This window comes from Ovis aries, chromosome 12 (assembly GCF_016772045.2).
Source record: "Ovis aries strain OAR_USU_Benz2616 breed Rambouillet chromosome 12, ARS-UI_Ramb_v3.0, whole genome shotgun sequence".
NCBI classification, from domain to species: Eukaryota; Metazoa; Chordata; class Mammalia; order Artiodactyla; family Bovidae; genus Ovis; species Ovis aries.
In genome coordinates this window covers 30,043,355-30,067,516 of record NC_056065.1, presented here as the reverse complement: position 1 = coordinate 30,067,516, position 24,162 = coordinate 30,043,355, and the positions used below count along the sequence as shown (strand labels likewise).

Genomic DNA, 24,162 nt, shown 5'->3' with positions numbered 1-24,162 from the left:
ACGCCGGAGGATTGAGAGTGGACGGCCGCGGAGAGAGAAGGCCCGTCTAGGCGGTGTCTGAACTCGGACTCTATGGTCGTCTGCCCTCTGTGCCTCCTCTCTAGCCGTCCGCGCTCTATGCTCCGCGGTCGCTGGCCGCCGGCCGCCCTCCCGCCTGCCGGGAGGGTTGAGCAGGAGGCGGGGCGGGAAGGCGAGAGGTGTCTCCTCCACCCGACCGGCGGGAGACCTGAGCAACCTCTGTGACAGCTCGTCGGCCGCCATGTCAGCGAGCGGGGCTGGAAACAGATTCGGCGCCCGGCGGTAGCCCTCCTTGCGTCTCCTGTTCCCAGGTAAGGAGAGGAAGAGCGAGATGCAAGAGACCGGCCGGCTGGCGGCCAAGGGGAAAGCCTTTGGGACCCCCCCTCGTTCCTTCCCCGGCGCTGTCCTCCTCTGGCAGCGCCGCCTCTGCCCCCCGGGTGCGGTGGAGCCCCGTTCCCTCACCTCCGCCCCTTCTCCGCTCCCCTGTTTTCCTCTTTTTCTCTCGCCGCCGTGGCCTCTCCCTGCGCCGCGCGCCCATTTCTCCCTCCCTAGGGCACTCGCGCCGGAGGTCCTCTGTCGCCCGGCTGCCCGCGGAGCCTGCGGCTTCCTCTGCGCTTCTGTTCCTTTTCATTCTGTTGCCAGTCTCTCCACCTCTGCGGGTGATTTGTATTTTCCTTCATACCTGTTCCCCCCCTTCGCCTGACCACTTAGGCTGTCAAGAAGCACCTAGTGCCTCCCTTCCATTCCTCTCTGGGCCAATATTTACCTTTGTTTTTATTTTTATTTGCGTGTTGTTAAAGGTGTAAAGTTAAGATTTAAAAAAGAAAAATGTAAAAGCTTAGCATTTCTTCCTAAGCTTGGAAACATTAAGGTCTTAGAATGCTTATGTTGTTGCTTTTGTAAACTTAGTCCAACACATCTTACTGTGGAATGCAATTTAAAAGAGAGATTCCGAAGACTCTAAAAATAGGATGCCCTAATGGAAAATTTGGCAGTCTTTTTAACCTCTTAGGCAGTGTTAGAAGCCTCAATTCTCTGAGAGTGATTTCAGTGTTTAAGGATTATACTCAAGAGCTTTACCAGCATCACTCTTTCTACCAAGGCAGGAAGCTGCAGGCATTCAACTTCCTATTTTAAAATATGCACTATCCTTTCTGCATACTTTACTGGCCGCGTAATTGACCTTGGCATTTTAAATGCACAAGGAAAAGGTTTCTAAGGAATGTATCACTTAGCAAATAGAAGTCTGAGGGTTTACTCAGCTGGTGAATATCAAATGGAGAAGGAATTGATGGCCAACTGTGGTCTTTTTCCGATTATAAATTTGTTAGGACAGCATAGAAAGTATCTTCTCTTGTGGAGCCCTGGGGACCCTTTGGTCTTAATTTTTAAAAATTCCTTTTTAAAATGCGATTTTGCCATTGACAGTTCTCTAGAAGTTATTATTCTTGCACCCTCTGAATACCTGAGTGAACAGACCTGCCCCCCCATCCTTTTACTGAGCTGTCCCCTCTCTCCTTATAAAAATATTTTTGTAGATTTAGAAATACACAAGCTCTGGAGGTCTAAATGTTGTTAAAATCAAAGCTGAAAGATGTGTTACAGTAAAAGAAGAAATAGTTCACTCACAGTGAATGGTTCAATTTCTCACTTTTAAAATATGCTTTTAAAAATTGTGATAAAAATACTTATCTTAAAATTTGGTTTCTTCATAATATTCAGCCCTAGAGAAATTGAGGTCACTTTAAATTTTGCTTTTGAGTGGTGTTATTCTCTTCTGATTTTGGAAAAGAGTATTAGGTTATGATAAGTATCTCCCCTTTTATAGTGTTAATAGTGGTTTGTTTGAGGTTGTAGGTGCTTAAACAACACAAGAGACAGAATATTACATATTTTATTTTTCTGAGATCTGAGTTACTAGAAATGAAAGAAATGTCCGTGTTACTTTAAAGATGAACCTTATAATCAGTATTTAAACCTACTTTATTAGAAAAACCTTGGTTGTTTATTCCCCATCTTATTTTCTTAAGAAGTATAGTTTTTGCATCTGATACTATTTTTGCCTTTTTGAAAATATCTCTTTGGTGTCAGGCAAAATGATTCTACTGACTATTTTAAAGTTTTTTCTATTATTATCTCAATTTAACTGATAAAGAAGCCAAAATGCTTCTTTTCTTTTGACTTCTATGTTACCGTTGTGATTGGAAAATGCCAGGTGGTAAAAGTTTGTTGTCAGAATTAAGGCTGTGAGTCTACAGTAGTACTGTCCAATAGAAATACAAGGCATTAGTACACGAGCAATTTTAAGTTTTTTAGTCACATTACCAAAGTAAAAAAGAAATAGGATTAATTTCAACCTGTTTTATTTAATCCTATATGTATCATTTCAACAAGTGATCTGTTTTAAAAGTTAACAATGAGATATTTTACATTCTTTCATACTGAGTCTGTGAGATTTCATGTGTATTTTACATTTACAGTATATTTGAATTCTGACTAGCTACTGGTCTTAGCTTGTGGCTAAGACCTTATTGGCTAGCATATTATCTATAGGATTTCTGTGTGATTCTTAAGATGTTTTCTTATCCTAAGAGTCTGGGGTAAATTCTATGAGGCAAATTTAAAAATCCTTTTCCTAAAGTGCTAGGATGTTCAAACTGAGATGATTCTAAGCAGGATAAAAGTCCTGGAGGGTCTCTTCCTCTTAGTGTTGACTGTGTTAATACTGAGGAGGATAAACAGGTTGCCCTGTGCTTGTTTAGTGAGGGTCATAAGATGTATAGAGTGCTCAGTCATTTCCTGGGGTGTCATTGTTACAGTTATTTACGTCTGCATGTCAACAATGTGTCAAGGAACTGTGTGAGTCTTTGTCTACTAAGTCTGTTGGCATTAAGCAGGGAGAACCTGAAGACATACCAGAAGTTTGAACTTTATGGTGACCAGGTAGAATATCTGCTGTTGGAGACTTGCTCTGAAGCAGTTTCAGGTATGGCTAAGAGTTTTGTGTATGTGCTTCTCTGCATGATGGTGTTATCAAAGGAAAGTTAAAATCTTTTTAGCAAAAATTAGGAAGGAAGAGGGTATGTTTTTTGACTCCCAAACACTGGGAGTAGTAGCAAAACACAAATGTGTATGGTGGTTTGGGTAAACTATAAAAGAAATATGGCAGTTTTTAGAGAACGCTACTGACATATTGACTAGGAATGTGTTTTAACTTGTTTTTGCAACAGAGATGATGATTTACATGGAATGCCTCTTGTTCAGAGCTGTTAGGACTGAAAGATAGCCCTGTTGGAAGGGTAACTGCAGCTCACAGACTTCTGTGGGTTACTATGACCCTTCATGGCTCTTATCCTAATGTCTGTATTCTGTTAAACTTTCCTAAATATTATTTTAGCTGCACGGTTTTACATTTACACTTAATGTCAAAATGTTCTTCAGGGATTAATTAGTATTCATTGTAATTTAATGTGAGAAACTTGCCTCCTCCACAACTTTTATGGTATAAATAAATCTTAAATTACTTGATCAGTAAACATTCCTTCTGTAAAATCTAGTCAGTATAGACCTAGCACAGTGTTGGCAGTGTGTGCAGTATGAAAGGATCAAGGACAGATTTGGGCAAGGGCTAGTTACTGGTTGTTGCTTGTTTCATGAGAGGTGCATGCATGTTATGTAGGAAAATGTAGCATTTTCAATTGTTTTTAAATATAGGTGGCTATCCGTTGCTACCATTTTAGTTGGATAAGAGAGGAAATACAGTTTTGTTCCTACAAATTAGCCTTAGCTAATTTTTCTTTAGTTAGTTAAGAAGGAATAATTGATAGTCTGGCAATTTGCATTTTTTTTCCAGTTTTGTTTATTTTTGGCTGTGCTGGGTCTTCGTTGCTTTTCTCTAGATGTGGCAAGCTGGAACTGCTCTCTAGTTGTGGTGCGTGGGCTTAGTTGCCCCGTGGCATGTGATATCTTCCTGGATCAGGAATTGAACCTGTATCCCCTGCATTGGTAGGCAGATTCTTAACCACTGGACCACCAGTGAAGTCCTGCAAGTTTTCTAAAAACCTCAATTTAAGTGTCCTCTACGAGGATTATATTTTTATCGAGAAGTTCTACATTCAATAATCTATGTCTCAGTGCTCTTATGAATGTGTTCTTTTGTTTAGGGCCTTGAAGATTCTTGTGAATATAGGCTTCTCTTTATTTATGGATCATTCCTTTGGGGGGAAATTGTATTTCCTTTTAACCAAGGGATACTTTTTAAAAATGCATTTGAAATAACTATTTTGTAATATTCTTTAATAAAAAGTAAAAAAATCATATCTGAACAATTTTCAAAAAAAATACATCATTAAAAAGTTCTGAATCTTATAACAGCTTGAGATTTCTTAAATTGTTTTAGTCACAGTTTTCAGATTCTGCTCATTACCATATTTGGAGATGGAAACTTTTTGCCTTTATATGACTTCCTCCCTGCCATCTCTTAGGGCTCCCCACCCCACCCCACCCCCGCCCGCTGACCCCCACCCCCGTTCATCATCATTAGCCATGTGGAGAGGAAAGGTAGTGTGTGTTTGTCAAAATACAGCTCAAGATTATTTTTCCCTTTGACTGTAGGACAAATTTTTTTAAAGTGACAGATTTAGTCATTTTTATTAACATTGGAGCATTTGATATTTTAATTGACTATACATAAGAGATTTTAAGGATTTCCTTGGTAGCTCAGATGGTAAAGAGTCTCCCTGCAGTGCAGGAGACCTGAGTTCTATCCCTGGGTTGGGAAGATCCCCTGGAGAAGGAAATGGCAACCCACTCAGTATTCTTGCCTGGAAATTCCCATGGAGAGAGGAGGTTAGCAGTCTACAGTCAGTGGAGTTGCAAAGAGTCGGACAAGACTGGGGCAACTTCACAAGAGATTTTAGGAATTAACAATATCTTGTGATTCAGTTCAGTTGCTCAGTCATGTCTGACTCTTTGCGACCCCATGGACTGCAGCACACTAGGCTTCCCTGTCTATCCCCAACTCCCAGAGCTTGTTCAAACTCATGTACATTGAGTCAGTAATGCCATCCAACCATCTAATCCTCTGTCATCCCCTTCTCCTCCTGCCCTCCATCTTTTTCAGCATCAGGGTCTTTTCCAAGGAGTCAGTTCTTTGCATAAGGTGGCCAAAGTATTGGAGTTTCAGCTTTGCATCAGTCCTTCCAATGAATATTCAGGACTGATTGCCTTTGGGATGGACTGGTTTGATCTCCTAGCAGTCCAAGGGACTCTCAAGAGACTTCTCCAACACATACTTCAAAAGCATCAATTCTTTGCTGCTCAGCTTTTTTTATAGTCCAACTCTCACATCCATACATGACTACTAGAAAAACCATAGCTTTGACTAGATGGACTTTTGTTGGCAAACTAATGTCTCTGCTTTTTAATATGCTGTTTACGTTGGTCATAACTTTTCTTCCAAGGAGCAAGCGTATTTTAATTTCATGGCTGCAAGTCACCATCTGCAGTGATTTGGGAGCCCAAAAAGATACAGTCTGTCACTGTTTCCCCATCTATTTGCCATGAAGTGATGGGACCAGATGCCATGATCTTAGTTTTCTGAATGTTGAAACCTCATCAAGAGGCTCTTTAGTTCTTCTTCACTTCCTGCCATAAGGGTATGTTATCTGCATATCTGAGAGTGATATCTCTCCTGGCAATCTTGATTCCAGCTTGTGCTTCATCCAGGCCAGCATTTTGCATGATGTACTCTGTGTCTAAGTTAAATAATCAGAGTGACAATATACAGCCTTGACGTACTCCTTTCCAGATTTGGGACCAGTCTGTTGTTGCATGTCTAGTTTTAATTGTTACTTCTTGACCTGCATACAGATTTCTCAGGAGGCAGGTGAGGTGGTCTGGTATTCCCATCTCTTGAAGAATTTCCTGTTTGTTGTGATCCACACAGTCAAATGCTTTGGCATAGTCAGTAAAGCAGAAGTGGTTATTTTTCTGGAACTCTCTTACTTTCTTGTAATCGCCATACCTATTAAATCCTCTTATGAAAACACTTGATTTTTTTAGGAAAACTACTACCTGAATAAATAATTACATTTTTTCTATGTTTGCTGCATCTTGAAAACCCAGTGAATTGGGTGGCTGTGGTTTTGTAATTTGAATGAAGGCAAACAACCATTTTGAAGAGCCTTTTATGTTATAGATTTTTAGGTAGTTTCCTTAAAATATGTGAACTTTATAACAACAGAATTCTTGTTCCTGGATATTGGAGAGCATACCAGTTGTATTTTTAATTTATGCATGCATTGTTTTTCTTGTTCACTGTTTCTCTCTTCTGCAGGTATTAACAGTGTACAGATAAATCTTAAAAGTGATTATTAAATGAACTGAAACATTTTCCTTTAAGATTTTTCAGCAAGGACTTATTTTTGTTAACTTGCATTCTATTTATTGAATCCTCATGGAGTTTTTTTCCCCGTTTATGAAGCACCAAAGATTAGATTTTTCTTTTTTCTACTGTGGGCATGAAACGGTTTTCTTAAGTCAGGTCTCAGAAGGATTTATAGCAGGTAACAGAGTTGATTTCCTCCCTCATGTTCAACCCAAATTAAAAGAGGAATGGAATTTTGTAGAAACTCTGCTGATTAGAAAACTGCAAAGTTTAGTTTCCTGAGGAAAAGACTTTATATCCATTTGTGACTTCTTAATCTAAAATCAGTCATTAGGCTTTATTTTCTTCAACAGTTTACAAAGTAATCACTAGGTTCCTTTTGCTTCAGTAGCTAAAAAAAAAAAATTGTTCTGGAGTTCTTTGTCATTCCAAGTAGAGTTTATACCTATAGCATTGCATCAGCACTGTAAAGAGCCAAAATGAGAAGCAAGGTCATGTGACTTCTTTGATCATATAATTAAATGTTTTGTAAGATGCAGTGGTTTGTCTTATTAGTCTTACAGTTGAACTCTAGTTTAAAACTGACCTAATAGGTCTTCTGTCAACCAAAGTTCATATTTTTGCTAGCCAGAGAAAGATTTCAAATTAACCTAAAGTAAACTATTTAATTCAGGAGATTTTTTTTTTTTGTTATAGCACTTACCCTCTTGATTAATTATAATTTTGTGGATTTTGATGCCTGCAGCCTTTTTGTCCTCTTTTTAGCTGCTTACCTGGGGAAAACCTAGGGATTCCCTAGTAAATCATGACAGGTCTTTGATGCTTGAAAATATGGCTTACCTTCCCTGACAGCCTCCAAGAGTAAATGTGTGTGTGCAGAAACTTATGAGCAAAAATTCTGCTTCAGAAACACTTACCTATGGTGATGAAACAGATGTTCTACAACTGTCTTAAAATGACAGTTGCCATGTACTTGTATAAAATTTTGCATAAAACTGTATATTTTGCTGAAGAATTTTCATTTTGTTCCAGTGCTTCGGAGTGTGTAAAAAAATACCCAGAATAAATATCTCCTCTAGTTTATTTTGCCTAACTTCACCATTTGATTTTTTTCCTATTGTCTTCCATGTAAAGTTCAAAAGTCAGAATAGGTCATGGTTTAGTATAACGTTGGCGGTGGGGGTGGGAGTGGGTAGGTGGTAGGCATACAACAAATTTTACTCCTTTCTTTTTTCCTCTCTTTCTTCTCTATTACAGAAGTAATTGTGCTCCGGTGGGGGTGGGGGGCCGGGGGGCGGAGAGGGCAGGGGGAAGGAAGCTAAATTTTAATTTAAGGGAAACATGGTTTTTCAAAAATTAGTGTTTTTTCCTATAATGAACATTGAACAGAAGCTTTAATTTAGCAGTCAGAATCCATTGATCTCTCTTGTCCTACCTCTGATGCCTGGTAGACTTGCCAGGAAGAATCTTTGAGTACAAGCGATAGCAGTACTGCTTGGGAAATGAGTTCTTGGGGCAAGAAATAGTGAGTGACTTTATTCAGAAAGCCAACAACTGAAGAGGTGATGGACTAGTCCCAAAGAACCATTCCTCCAGTTAGAGGTCAGGCTTCTTTTTACCAAAAGGAGTGTGCCTGTAGTTGGTTGCTGGCAACTTCTCGGTGCAGAAATCCTTTGCTCTTGCAGCTTTCTAGGTAGCCAGTCACAGTGTTCCTATAAAACCGCCAGCCAGACAGATGTTATTTTTTATCCCTATGTGAACAGAAAAGTGTTTTACCTTTAGAGATCAGAGTCTTGAGATTAGGCTCTCCTGTATGTTTTAGGCTATTGGCAACATTCTAAACTTCTGGCAAAAAACAATAGATTACAAAGAGTTAAAGGAGAAGAAATAGATCCAATAAGATGTCAGATTTGTTCTTCCCTATCACACCGGAAACGTTGCACTAATATGAGACAGTGCTAGAAATATATGCACATATATTTTTCATTCATTATATATATAATTCATTTATTTATTTGGCTGTGCCCTGCATCCTGTGGGATCTTAGTTCCCTAATCAAGGACTGAACCTGGGCCCTCAGTAGTTAAACCACTCAGGCCTAACTAACTAGTGAACTGCCAAGGAATTCCTGCTAGAATAAATTTAATAGTGTCTCTTTTGTCATATGTGTTTCCTTTAGGGGATATTCTCCGCTGAAATAAAATATCTTGGGGAAAAATCATATTCTATCAGCAGTCTTTCAAAGCATTCCAAGTTATCTTCCTCTGAGACAGGTTTTTTTCTGTACTGTTTTTTTTTTTTTTTTTTTTTATTCTTTTGGAAAAATTTCTTACCTAGAATAAGCTGCCTTACTCTGGAATTTTCTTTTCCCCCAAACCTGCATCATCATATTTCTCTTGAATGGCTGATGGTGAGAAGGCATGTTCACTTTTACACCTATCTCCATTCTTGCCTTCCTATTAACTTTTGGTAGGCTGCAGATATAAATTAGCATGTCACCGTTGTGTCCCATCACAGTAAGAATTAATACCATTAATGTTTACTTAGATATTTTATTATAGGAGAGGAAAACAGTATCTACCTATTTGACATGGATACAATATAATCTCTGGAAACATTCAGAGTTTTTTAACCTTGGGTCCAAGAACAGGCTTCAAGGGGTCTGTGCGCCACCTGAAATAACTCTCATAACTTAATGGTAGTATATGTGCATTTTTCTTTTTTTTTTTTATGTGTAGTTTTCTGAGGAGACATTTCTTAGCTTTTGTCAGATTCTTCAAAGGGTCCATGACCCTGAAAGGATAAGACTCATAGAATTAATTTGAGCTTGGTTATAAATTGCTAATCCTTATAAGCAGCTATAGTTTTATAAACATTCCTATATATAAACTCAGAATCAGGATAAAGGAAAGCTGCATTTTATGAGGCTCCCCTACCCAGTGAAAGGAATGCATTCACAGATAGGTTGATTATATATACGCATGCTCCTGATGAAGTAGAAAAACGTAAGAAACTGGGTACAATTAGAAAGATTACCCTTGAACAGCAGATAGAAACATTGTACTACTGAGATAAGAAGGGGAAATAACTGATTACCAACTGACATCTGGTAACTTCTGTTTACCTGTGGCCCAGTTGAGACTGCTTTGCTAGGAATAGGAAGAGGACTGGAGTGCAGTGATGAAGGTTAGTGTCTCTTTGGGGATGTGGTTCTGGGGCTAATTGGGTAAGGATGTCTGGCCAGCATTGAGGCTGCACCTGATGTTGGAGGGATACTGCTTTTATAGTTTCCAATCTGCATGGTTATGATTTTCTTTAGCAGGCTGGGTATAAGAGCAGAGAAGATGGTCAGGTTGATCAGGCCTGGGCTTTATAGGGTGGGTGCAGTAGACGTATAAGATAACAAAGGAAGTAGCTAGAGATGGTACATAAATTCAGTGCTTGAAAAGAAAGAATGCCAGGAGTCTGACTAATGTTTAAAAAAAAAATGCAGGAGTCTGGAGTTTTCGGTTTGTTTTTTAATAATTTAATTTTGTTCTTTTTTTTCTTTTCGCCTTGTCCATGATGCATTACTTGGCGGAATCTCAGTTCCCCAAGTAGAACTGAACCCAGGCCTTGGCAGTGAAAGCCGAGAATCCTAACCACTTGGCCACAAAGGAACTCCTGAGTCTGGAGTTCTTGTTGTGGTTGAACTGGGTGATGGTAGTGAGGTAATGACAGTAAAGATTGAGAGTTAGAAAGAATAGGAATTTAGAACCAGACAATGGCATATTGGTAGTTGGAGATATGGAGACTCACCTGAGATGAATACAGTGTTTTGATGCACAGTAAAATCTAAGACTAGGGTGACAGTTGCTAAATTGACCAGACAATAATGTCATTATAGATTTTTGAGGCATAAAGAAACATGCATTCCATAAGTCTGTTAAGTCACTGTTTTTCCTATATAGAACACAAAGATAGTATATTCTTTTTTAAAATTTTATTAGTATTTTTAAATTAATTTTTTATTGGAGTATCATTGCTTTTCAAAGGTAGTGTTTTTGAACAGTAATCTGCCTCTGGCTTATGAGAGAAAACCTTAATTAAAAGTAAACATATCAGCCTAACTTCTGAAATGATAGAATTAATAAATTTTTACCTTTTGTTCAAAAGGGGACTAGAGAGCTCCTAGCTCAGGTTTATAATTTTAAAATACTGTTAAAATGGTTTTGTTCTTTATTCTAGTTGAATTGATAGGTTGATTTTAATTTACTGATACCCATTTGAACCTGCACATTAAAATGTCCATATACGCTTTGGTGAATAGTTTTGAAATATGGTAGCTTGTCAATGACCTTGAACCTAGCATTAGTTCCTGTTAGTTCATTGGCTAATGTTTGAGCTGGGTGTTCTTTGGAAGGACTGATGTTGAAGCTGAAACTCCAATACTTTGGCCACCTGATGCGAAGAGCTGACTCATTGGAAAAGACCCTGATGCTGGGAAAGATTGAGGGCAGGAGGAGGAGGGGACGACAGAGGATGAGATGGTTGGATGACATCACTGACTCGATGGACATGGGTTTGGGTGGACTCCGGGAGTTGGTGATGGACAGGGAGGCCTGGTGTGCTGCTGTTCATGGGATCGCAAAGAGTCGAACACAACTAAGTGACTGAACTGAACTGAGCCCTTCGGTAATCAGCATTATGCTAAGTACTGTGTGAAATGCAGTAAAAATGAGCCCTTTCATGAAAACATTTGATGAAAAATACAAGTCTCAAATATATACAGGTAATTTTTTAAGAAAAGGAAGGAAATTTACATGAAAACATTTTTTGGTTTTGTCTAACTTACAGTTAATTTACTAAATATTTTGTAGAATTTATTTCCTTATTTTTCCAGAATTTTAAATGCAACCTTTTTGACCTACGGTTTGGTAAACATAATAGGGAAAAGTTGTGTAACAGTTTAGATGAATTCATTTCTAAGATCTGTAGTGTTCCACCGTAGAGGTTTCTACTTTGTGCCCTTGAGAATTGGCTTTGTAGGAACTCCTGTTTCTGTAAGTTATATATCCAATGATTATATGCTCCTGTAAAATAGGGTCTTAAGGCAATGAGAGTCCTTTGAGATAGTGGATAAAAGCATTTCCAAAAGAAAAAAAGCACACACACACGTTTATTACATGATATAATGCATGTTAAAGTGACTGCCTTTCTCAATGTTAAGCACACAGAGCACTTAGTAAATTGGTTGTTTTGTTTTTAATTTGCTAAACTTTGTGATAACCTTATATTTATTTGGATTATTTGTAAAGAGGTGAACAGTATTAATATATTGATTCACTGTGTAGCATTCTTAGGAGTTTTTAAAAAGTTGTGTCCTTGATTCAATGCTTTAATGTTTTTCTTGAATGGAAAAAATATTGTGTGTTAAATATACAGAAATACAGAAAGTAACACAGAAAACAAATATAGCAAAATGCAGAAAAGTGAAAAAAAAATTGTACTCCCATCAGCCAACAGCAAGAACTGTGAACATTTCTGTATATGTACTTTCAGTGTCCCTGGAGTGTGTGTAGGCATAGTTGAGATCATATTTATGATTTTAAGTTATATTTATTATAGATTCACAGTGTGCACATTTTGTGGTATTGTAACATTTAGGGTATAAGCTAATTTATTTAATCATTCCCCTGAAAGTGAAAGTCATTCAGTCATGTCTGACTCTTTGTGACTTACAGTCTATGGAATTCTTTAGGCCAGAATATTGGAGTGGGTAGCCTTTGCCTTCTCCAGGGGATCTTCCCAACCCAGGGATCAAACCCAGGTCTCCCGCATTGCAGGCAGATTCTTTATCAGCTGAGCCACAAGGGAAGCCCAAGAATACTGGGGTGGGTAGCCTAGACATTCTCCAGTGGATCTTCCCGACCCAGGAATCAAACCTGGGTCTCCTGCATTGCAGGTGGATTCTTTACCAACTGAGCTATCAGGAACATGTTATGAAATTGTTCTCTGATAAATTGTGCCAGTTTATATTCTAACTGAAAAGCATGTGACAGTGCCTATATTTCAATAGAAGATTGTTGTTTAGTCACTAATCGTGTCTGACTCTTCTGCAACCCCATGGACTGTAGCCCTCCAGGAGCCTCAGGCTCTTAAGAGAAGCCTGGCAGGCTACAGTCCATGGGGTTTCAAAAGTGTCAGACCCGACTTCACAACTAAACAACAACAGAGGGCAATGTGAGTTGAAAAGGCAACTTCAGTAGGCCTCTAGCTGCTTCTTATACTTTTCCCATGCAGCCAACCTATCACACTCATTCTCCTCTAACAACTCCTAGTCTTTGTATCTGTACTACAGTGCCTGTCCTAGCCCACCTCTCTTTATTGTCCATCTGTCTAATTTTTCCTTCTTAGTCCTTGTTTCAGTCTTTTCTCCTCTGTCTTTTCCTGTATGGGAGGCCTACCCAGCCAGAACAACAGAGCAGAACAGTCTGTTTTCTGCTGGCAGGGTCACTCAAGAGAGAAGGATGGCTGAGACAGTTAAGCTTAGGTATTACCAAGTTTACCAAACTGATAAATCAGTTTACCTCCCCAGAGATGAATCCAAAGGAAGACATCAGGGGTGAGGGAAGTTTCTTCATAACTCTCAGTATTTACAATAACCTTGCCACATTCTTAGTGATTAAAAAACATATATTAGCATATGTTCAATGCCTTAAAAAATTTTTTTTTCTGAGAACAAAAATAATACAACTGACAGCTCAATAAATAATGACCCACTTAAAAATTGGGCAGAGGATCTGAATAGACATTTCTCCAAAAACACAAATGACCAATAAATACATGGAAAGATGTTCAGCATCATTAGCCGTCAGGGAAATGCAAATCAAAACTATGTATACTACTTCATATCTTTAGATAAAGAAATTGTAACCTTGTACGTTGCTGGTAAGAATGTAAAATGGTAGGCCCTCTGTGGAAAACAGTATGATGCCTTCTCAGAAACTTAAACATCAAATTAGCATCTGACTCATAATTCCATTCCTAGGTACATACTGAAAAGAATTGAAAACATATGTTAAAAAAACAACCCAAAAGCTTATATAGGAATGTTTGTAGCAACAGTATTCATAATAGCCAGATAGTAGAAACAACCCAAATATCCATCAACTGATGAATAGATAAAGTGGTAAACCAATATAATGGAATATTATTTGGCAATAAAAGAAATGTAGTCTTGATAATATGCTACAACATAGATATACCTTGGAAAATATGCTAAGTGAAAGATGACAGTTATGAAAACCACATATTATATGATTCTCTTGATACGAAATATTCAGAATGGATTGATCATAGAGAAAGAAAGTAGACCAGTGGTTGCCTAGAGCTGGCTGGGAGAGCTGAGAGAATGGAAAGTGACTACTAATGGGTATGTGGGGATTGGAAAGCAGGGAGGTTCTTTTTGGAATGATGAAAATGTCCCAAAATTTATTGTGACGTGTGCACAGCTTTGTGACTATACTGAAAACGGTTGACTCGTACGTTTTAAATGTGTAAGTTCTGTGGTATGTGAGTGATATCTCAATAAAGCTATCATTTAAAAGTTCATTTGGAAAAAAATGCATGTTTATCACAGACAATGTATAAAACATAGAGAATTACAAAAAGAAAAAATTGTTAGAATTTAAACACTTTCCTATTTTCATTTTTTGATAAGATAAAATGCTGCTGCTGCTGCTAAGTCGCTTCAGTTGTGTCCGACTCTGTGCAACCCCATAAATGGCAGCCCACCAAGCTCCTCTGTGCCTAGGATTCTCCAGGCAAGAACACTGGAGTGGGTTGCCATTGTCTTCTCCCAAAAGAAAATAGCATAAGCTTATTCAAGATCATCATGAACACTGCCATAAAACAACTTTCTGCTATGGGATTTCAGTGCTCAGATTTCTTTTTATAATCATGGAATAAAATTAATAAGTTACGTCTTTGGAGCAACATTATAGCATGTTGTAAAAACAAAGGTGTCTCAGTAGAGAAAACTGGTGGGAAAGCTGAGTCTTAAGGTGCTCATGGTAAACCGAGGTGCTGAACCTGAGGGAACCTGTGTTATCACAGTTAATACCAAATTCAGGTTATGAACAGACATTTAATTTTTGCAGAGCAGCATCATACATCATATTAAATGAATGTTAATATTATTGGTGTTTTTATTGCTTGTGTTAATTTCAAATTTTATTTTGGTTTAATAATTGTACTGGAGTTATAAACACATAATTCTCTTTTTACATCTTTTAATTTTAAGTAAAAGTAATTTGTCAGTTCATAAGGACTACCATAATTATTTCTTTTAATAGCCATTCAAGAGGAATAATGGCATAAATAGTTGGAATTAAAAGGGCCTATGATTTTATTGCTGAAGAAATGAAGGCTTAGAGGGGTTTCTTGCTGAAGCTTTTCAAACAACTTTAGGGCTTGGTTAGAATTCAGATTTCAGTATTTATAGCCTAATTTTTTTTCTCATATGCTTTTATCACTTTTTTCTTTTGACTTATTCTCAATTATTATTGCCTTCTCCTGTAATTTCTTTCTTTCATATATGCTTTGTCACCTCAGATAGAGCACTTTTGGACACAAAGTACACCTCAGTTCTTTTTGTCCTATGCTCCTGTTCACCCCGCTCCACCCTGCTCCACCCGCAGTGTACACTGCACTGAGCCTGGTGTTAGATAATTAGTTGGCTCTCAGTAGGTGTTAATAAAGGGTTTTAACTTTGCCTTCTGGGAGCCATGGAAACTTGGCCTTCAAAATTCAAGCTTGGGCCAGAGTGCAAACCTTTGGAAGTCTTGTTCTAATATGGAGCAAATATAGTAACACTTCTTCCGTAAAATATTGATTTTGGGTTTTGTTTTTTTTTTTGTGGTCACACTGAACCAGCCCTCTCAGCAATGAGAGCGAGGAGTCCTAACCACTGGCCACCAGAGAATTCTCTTAATTCAATTCTTAGCTTTTTGGAAGCTATCCTACCCTCTGTTGTTGATGGATCATAGCAAAGTTGTAGGTTTTTTTAAATATTGCTAAGTTGGACATCTTCCTTTTAGTACTAAAAGAACATGTACTAAAATGATTCAGGTGCAAATGTTTTTGTGGTTAAAACATCTTAACAATTGGCATTTCTTATGAAATACAAATGTAAGCAGTAATCCTGTCTCACTATTATTATGACTTTGTTGTACCCCCCTTCTCCCGCCCCATAGCCTCTTCCCTCTCCTACTTTTACCTCCTTATTTTAATTCTCTTTCTAGACCTTCTGGCCATTCTTCTGGGTCTGACTGAACTAACTTTGGCCAAGGAAACTCAGTAGTAGTCAGGGTGATATCCTGTAATTCATCCACTGTTTTATACCCATCATTCAAATTCTCAGACTATATTTATTGCTACTTTCACTTGGACCTCTGAGATTACTCTATTATTTTAGCCTTTTACTTTTAAAATTTCAGGAGAGCCCTGTTAGTAAAATAATATATTTTCTTAATTTCAGTAAGAGTGGTCATAATTTTTATTGGAACCAGTTCTATTCCATTTATTTCTTAGGTTTCATTTTGTCTTTTAAATGAGCATGGAAATATCTTTTATGTTTTTCTTTAGTGGAGAAATGCAGTCAAGAATGTGAGAAGATGAAACTTTCAAGTAAAAATTGTTGTTGAATAAAAAGGAAATTCTAGAGTAAAATAAATTTGACCTTGGTCTAGTTCCGTTTGTCTTATCTCTATATTTGAAAGGAACTTAAAACAATTCTTCTATGTTCTTTGAATAGTTAAACCTTATCCTTTAAATTACATAGCATAAAATGAAGGATTTGTAATTACAGACTCAAAATTTTCTGGATAAGACAGTAAGAGTGGACCCATTTAATTGAATCTTTGCTTTTTGTTCTAATTCATGCTGCTTTTTTTTCAGATTTGCTGAATTGCCTTTTATATTTAATCTTTCAATGACAAAAGTGCTCTTTTAGAGTTTCCCCTCTATTTCTGTTTCCTACCAGATAATATTTGTGGGGTCTTTTTTTTAAAATAAAGTTTAAATATTGAGTGATGTAACCATTTTTCCTAAGTTTATTTCCTTAGGTAAGAGGTAGTGAAAAGAGACGTTAGTGTTTTAGTTCAACTGAACAATCATTATTTAGCACCTATTATGTGCCTCAGGCTTTGCTATGGTGTTACAAAAGAAGTAACACATTCTCTTACTTCAGGCACTTGGATTCTACCTTGGGAAATAATATACTTGCATTGGAATAGCTTGTGAAAAAGCCCTAAAGCAATAAATAAGCAAATTTGAGGCAGCACCCACTAGATGGGGGTCCCCAACCCTATTAGGAATCAGGCCATACACCAGGAGGTGAGTGGGTGAGTAAAAAGCTTCATCTGTATTTACAGCCACATCCCATCGCCCACGTTATTGTCTGAGCTCCACCTCCTGTAATTAGATTCTCATAGGAATGAGAACCCTACTGAGAATGTGCATGTGAGGGATCTAGGTTATGAACTCCCTATGAGAATCTAATGCCTGATGATCTGAAGTGGAGCTGAGGCGGTGATGCTAGCGCTGGGGAGTGACTGCAGATACAGATTCATTAGCAAAGAGGTTAACTGCAGAGACCGCAATAAATCGTTTGCAGGCTCATCAAAACTCTTATCAGTGAGTAAGTGGCAAGTGACAATTAAGCCACATCTGGTAGCAGGCTCTAAGTCAGAATCCAACACTTATTTTAGTCCATGTGTGGTCCACCCTTTATTTTGTATACCACTTCCATCCATTTCTTTTTCCCACACTGCACACTTGTCTCACACAGTTTTGGGAAGCCCACAATATAACCTTCACCAAAATGAGTGAAAAACAAATGTTGCTGGAGAGCTTCTTTGAAAAGGGGGAAAGACCCAATGATGAGACAGCAGAAGACTCTAAGATTGCCAACAAAAAGAAAGCTGCATTTTAAAGAAAATACCAAGAGTCCTACTTAAGTTATGGGTTCATGGCAACAAGTGATTCACATTCTCCAAGCCTGCTTTTTATAATACGTGGCGACTGACTATCCAATGAAGTCATGAAACCTTCACAACTGCTTTGCCACATGGAGACAAAGCACCCTGCATTAAAGGACAAGCCTTTGGAGATTTTCCAAAGGAAAAAGTGTGAACATGAACAGAAGCAATTATTGAAGGCCACCACTTCATCAAACGTGTCTGCACTGAGAGCATCATTCTTAGTGGCTAACTGCATTACTGAAGCTAAGAAGCCCTTTCCTGTTGGTGAAGAGTTGATCTGCTTGCTGCTTAGGACATTTGTCATGAACTTTTAGAAGAGACTGCCATTCACAAGATGGCACGTGTTCCTCCTTTGGCTAGCACCATAACTAGACAAACTGATGAAATAGCAGAGGATATCGAGGCATAATTACCAGAGGATTAATGAGTCACTGTGGTACACAATCCAGGTTGACAAGTCTACTGATGTTGACGACAAGGCAACAATGCTTGTTTTTGTGCAAATATTTTTCAGGAGGCTGTACATGAGGATATGTTACGTGCACCTTTGTTGCCAGCCAATACCACAGCTGCAGAACTATTCAAGTCTTTGAATGATTACATATCAGGAAATTGGTGATACATGAATTGGTCATTCCATACAGACAGAGCTGCTGCCATGACTAAAACTTTCTGGTTACACTACTCAGGTCACCAAGAGGTTGCTTCTGAATGTGAGTCTATGCACTGTGTCATCCATGCAGAAATGCTAGTTAGCTGAAAAATGTCACCTGAACATAACAGCGTTTTGCAGGGTGTGATTAAAATGATCACATTTAAGTACATGCCCTTAATTCACGTCTCTTAGCACAGCTCAGTGAGATGGACACAAGAGCACACACGTCTTCTCTTACACACAAAAGTGAGGTGTCTTTATAAAGGAAGATCACTGGCCAGAGTTTTTGAGTTACAGGAGCCACTCCAAAGATTTCTTTTAGAAGAACAGTCACCACTGGCAGTATATTTCAGTGACACAGAATGGGTGGCAAAACTTGATTACTTGTGTGACATAGCCTGCTCAAAGAACTTACTCTGTCACTTCAGGGGAGAACGACAGCGGTGTTCAAGTCAGCAGATACAGTGGCTGCATTCGAAGCCAGACTCTAATTATGGGAGCGATGAGTGAACAATTGGAATTTTTGATATTTTGAACATTTAAAGAGATTTTGAAAGAGATTGAGCCAGGGCTTTCTTTCTCCCAACTGGATGCATTATCACCTGTCTCAGCTTTCTTTTTTTTTTTTTTTTTAAATTTTAAAATCTTTAATTCTTACATGCGTTCCCAAACATGAACCCCCCTCCCACCTCCCTCCCCATAACATCTCTGTGGGTCATTCCCATGCACCAGCCCCAAGCCTGCTGTATCCTGCGTCAGACATAGACTGGCAATTCAATTCTTACATGATGGTATACATGTTAGAATGCCATTCTCCCAAATCATCCCACCCTCTCCCTCTCCCTCTGAGTCCAAAAGTCCATTATACACATCTGTGTCTTTTTTCCTGTCTTGCATACAGGGTTGTCATTGCCATCTTTCTAAATTCCATATATATGTGTTAGTATACTGTATTGGTGGTTTTCTTTCTGGCTTACTTCACTCTGTATAATCGGCTCCAGTTTCATCCATCTCATCAGAACTGATTCAAATGAACTCTTTTTAACGGCTGAGTAATACTCCATTGTGTATATGTACCACAGCTTTCTTATCCATTCATCTGCTGATGGACATCTAGGTTGTTTCCATGTCCTGGCTATTCTGTCTCAGCTTTCAAAAGAGTTTGAGCATTACTCCTCTACCACAAAAGACCCCTGGACTGGGAAGGAATGGATGCCAGGTGAATCAGTTTTGTCCACTGTAGAAGAGGATCAGCTACTTGAGATCGCAAATAATGGTGGCCTTAAAAGTAGGTTTAAGTCACCTTCAAATCTTCACACGTTCTAGATCAAAGTCAAGGCAGAATATCCTGAGATTTCCACAAAAGCCCTGAAAAGCCTGCTTATATTTCCACCATCCTGTTTTTGTGAAGCAGAGTTTTCTGCAGGGATAGTAACCAAAACAAACTCACAGAGTAGAGTGGACATAAGCAACACAGTTCAGGTGTCCCTGTCTCCCGTCAGCCCCAGGTGGGACCATCTAGTTGCAGGAAAACCAGCTCAGGGCTCCCCTGATTCATATTATGGTGAGCTGTATAATCATTTCATGATGTATCACAGTGTAATAATAGAAATTCAGTGCACAGTAAATGTACTCAATTCATCCTGAAACCAACCCCCTCGCCCCCATCCATGGAAAAGTTGTCTTCCATGAACCAGTCCCTGATGCCTAAAAGACTACACTAGATACTTTTAATAAATACAGTGTTTACTTCGTTTAAAAAAAAAAAGGTCTTTGTAAATGTTTTAGCATAGATCCAGTGTAAGCTGTCTGCATCTATGACTGGACTTCTCTAAGGACAAAGAATAAATTTGTATTATATTTATTGTAAATTATATTACAGTTTCCTTTCCTCCTCCTCCTAATTTGTCCCAACTTTTCATCTTCAGCAGCTTAGCTCAGATTCTACCTTGTGTGTCATCATCAGAGGCAGCACAGACTCTGGAGCCTGTTAGCTTAGGTTTAAGTTACAATTCTGACAGCTGTTTGACCTGATAAGTACTTAACCTATCAGTGCTTTGTCTTGCTCACCCATAAAATAGAGGTGCTAATAATAACTACCTAAGAGGATTGTTGTGAGGCTTAATGAATCAGTATATACAGAGCACAGAGTAAGTACCATATGAGTATTTGCTTTTATTCTCACACTGTTGTTACGGTTATTCCTCACAATAAGTATAATCATTCTATGAAGGCATGTACTTGAACCTAAATATTTTTGGAATTTTATGTTTTTTTTTAAATTATGCTTCATAACATCTGTTTTAACATACAAATAGTTCCCACCTCAATTTTTGGAGTCAGTTGATGTTATCAGGAAATGGTCACTTATCATCCTATGAATTTACAGATCCCTGGTTAACTTTTTTTTTCCCTAGTTTTCTCTTTTTCTGTTAAGTATTTATTCATTATGTCTGACTGTACGTTATACACATGTGCTCTCCACTAGCCTGTAAGTTCTTCTCAAGGAAGCATTCTGTCTCGATAGTGATGACAAATGTAACAATTATTCATCACAATATCATGCATCTTGCTATCATTAGAATTTCATAATTAGTCTATCAAACATTTTAATATTGTGATTCAAGTATAGATCATAGCTGGAAGTGCCATCCAACATTATTTCTACTCAGTAGTTTGGATGATATCCTGTAATCTACCCACTGTTTTATACTTGGGCTTCCCTGGTGGCTCAGTTGGTAAAGAATCTGCCTGCAGTGTGGGAGACCTGCATTTGATCCCTGGGTTGGGAAGATCTGCTGGAGGAGGGCATGGCAACCCACTCCAGTATTCTTGCCTGGAGAATCCCCATGGACAGAGGAGCCTGGCAGGCTGCACTCCCATGGGGTCGCAAAGAGTGGCATACAACTGAGCAACTAAGCACATTAAAAATCTCAGTTCAGTTCAGTCGCTTAGTTCTGTCCAACTCTTTGTGACCCCATGAAATGCAGCACGCCAGGCCTCCCTGTCCATCACCAACTCCCGGAGTTCGCTCAGACTCACGTGCATCGAGTCAGTGATGCCATCCAGCCATCTCATCCTCTGTCGTCCCCTTCTCCTCCTGCCCCCAATCCCTCCCAGCATCAGAGTCTTTTCCAATGAGTCAACTCTTCACATGAGGTGGCCAAAGTACTGGAGTTTCCGCTTTAGCATTATTCCTTCCAAAGAAATCCCAGGGCTGATCTCCTTCAGAATGGACTGATTGGATCTCCTTGCAGTCCAAGGGACTCTCAAGAGTCTTCTCCAACACCACAGTTGAAAAGCATCAATTCTTCGGTACTCAGCCTTCTTCACAGTCCAACTCTACTATTAAAAATCTACTAAATACTTAATTGTTCTCAGGATTCCCAATACCAAGCTTACACACTGAAGGAGAATGTTCATTCAACAGACAATTCTTGAGTGGTTTCTTTGCATCTAGCACTAGCCTAGGCACTAGAAAGATGTTTTTAAAAGTGGCAGTGTATGGTAATTAACAGGGCATATTCCAGATTCACATAGATCTCGGTTCAAATCTCAGTCCTGCTTCTTTCTTGCTATATAAACTTTAAGCAAGTTACTCATTTCCCTTTATGTTTCCATGAGAATGAAATGAAAAATAGAAGGATTTCCATGAGAATGAAATAAAATAAGATACGTAAAGTGTTAGTGTAATACCTGGCATTCATTAAATATTGATAAATAATCACGTATAATCAGCAGCTGTTTTAGGACAAGAGAATAGGGACAATTATTCAGTAGACTTGGATTTTAACTGCCACATTGGGACAGAAAAGGAGGCCTTAAGTCCAGGCCAAGGAACCTGAACAGAGCCTGGGAACTGAGAGCTGCACACACAGCCAGGACCCTGAAGACCTCAGTTCTCCAGTGATAGATTTAGGGGAAGGGGGCGTCTGCCTAGTAGCAAAGAGATGAGGAGTTTTTCTGTCTGTGCCCTGATACTCTGTTGGAAAGTGGCTTCTTTTTGTTTGTAATCGTGAGTCTATTAACTCTGAAGTTTGAGGTTTATATTAATGCTTTCCTCAGTTAAGAATTAATGCAATAATGGGCCCTGGCTGGTAACATAACCAGGGATACCTGGCAAAAGCTAAAGCAGTCTGGAAGAGGTGATCCTTAAATCTGCCTATGCAAGACCCTACAGAGCAGCTTGTTCAAAATCACAGAATAATTCTCCAGGATTAACAGTTGATAGAAACAACAAACAGTAGATTCAGATTCCTAAGAATGAGTATTTTCTTTATAATTATATAATTAAAATATTTTAATAAAATTAATAAAATGGGATAAAAAGGAAAATGGTGCTGTCAAAAAGTTAAAGATATTTTAAGTAGTATGGTATGACTTCTAAAAATAAAAATCAGAAAAATAAACTGAGCAAACAAATTAAGCAACAAATTTTATACAGTTGGAGAAAGAAGTAGTTCACTGGATGATACGTGAAGTTTGATTGGGAATTCAGCCCCCAATTTCAATACAAAAATATAAAGAGAAATTAGAAGAGTCAGTGATGTAGGTCATACAGTAAGGAAATCTAATGTACATCAAATAGTAATTTTCTTCTTTTCTTGATTTAGTTTTTAATTGAAGGATAATTGCTTTACAAAATTTTGTTTTTGCCAAATCTCAACATGAGTCAGCCATAGGTATACATATATCCCCTTTCTCTTGAACCTCCCTCCCATCTCCATCCCCATCCCACCCTCTAGGTTATTGCAAGAATACCTTCTATGCATAAATAAAATACGTGTTTGTTGTATTCTCTCTCAGAATCATTACCTTCACATTTTACACTAATCTAGCATTTGTTTTTCGTGACTTTCTTTTTATATTCTTTTCATTGTGTTACATAGGGCTTCTCTGGTAGCTCAGCTGGTAAAGAATCTGCCTGCAATGCAGGAGACCCCAGTTCAATTCCTGGGTCAGGAAGATCCTCTGGAGAAGGGATAGGTTACCTACCCCAGTATTCTTGGGTTTCCTTGGTAGCTCAGACGGTAAAGCATCCGGCTGCAATGCGAGAGACCAGGATTCGATCCCTGAGTTGGGAAGAACCCCTGGAGAAGGGAATAGCTACCCAACTCCAGTATTTTGGCCTGGAGAATTCCATGGACTCTATAGTCCATGGGGTCGCAAAGAGTCAGACACGACTGAGCCACTTGTGCTTTCATTTGGGCTTCCCTGCTAGCCCAGTGGGTGAGAATCCACCTACAATGCAAGAGACCCCTGTTCGATTCCTAGGTCAGGAAGATCTGCTGGAGAAGGGATAGGCTACCCACTCCAGTATTCTTGGGCTTCCCTTGTGGCTCAGCTGGTAAATAACCTGTTATATAATTTGTTGTGTTTTTATTATTAATTTATTTTTTAATTGACATATAGTTGATTTACAGTGTGTTAATTTTTCTATACAGCAGAATGGCTTAGTTATACACATATATACATTCTTTTTTTGTATTCTTTTCTGTTATGGTTTATCCCAGGATATTAAATATAGTTCCCTGTGCTATACAGTAAGACCTTGTTGTGTATCCATTTTATACGTAGTTTTTTGCATCTATGTCTTTTGTTATATTTTTATCTTCCTTCTTAAGACCTAAGTTTTCTATGACTTTTCAATTTATTAGGAGTAAATTCCTTATTGTGAGATAGAGCTTTTTATTCTTATTAAGTAAAACAGTCTAGCTTACCTTTGTACATATTATCATATAGAAATTATTTAGGAAGATTACTATGCACGCATCTTTAGTTCAGTTCAGTCACTCTGTCATGTCCAACTCTGCGACCCCATGGACTGCAGCACGCCAGGCCTCCCTGTCCATCACCAGCTCCCAGAGTTTACTCAAACTCATGTCCATTGAGTTGGTGATGCCATCCAACCATATCAACCTCTGTCGTCCCCTTCTCCTGCCTTCAGTCTTGCCCAGCATCAGGGTCTTCTCAAATGAGTCAATTCTTCTCATCAGATGGCCAAAGTATTGGAGTTTCAGCTTCACCATCAGTCCTTCCAATGAATATTCAGGACTGATTTCCTTTAGGATGGACTG

At 38.5% G+C, this 24,162-nt stretch overlaps 1 protein-coding gene across 5 annotated transcripts in view; it reads left to right on the top strand.

Annotated features, from left to right (window-relative positions):
- Nucleotides 1–192: 192 nt before the first annotated feature.
- CNST (consortin, connexin sorting protein) overlaps nt 193–24,162 on the top strand; it is an 88,790-nt gene continuing 64,820 nt past the window's right edge. For 3 of the 5 annotated variants that reach the window (XM_015099185.4, XM_060396385.1, XM_060396387.1), the window contains exon 1: nt 193–329. The gene's annotated coding sequence lies outside the window, so the exon portion shown is untranslated. Of the gene's footprint in view, nt 330–2,915; nt 3,005–24,162 lie in introns of all 5 variants that reach the window. The other 2 variants (XM_042257171.2, XM_060396386.1) reach the window with 1 other exon arrangement.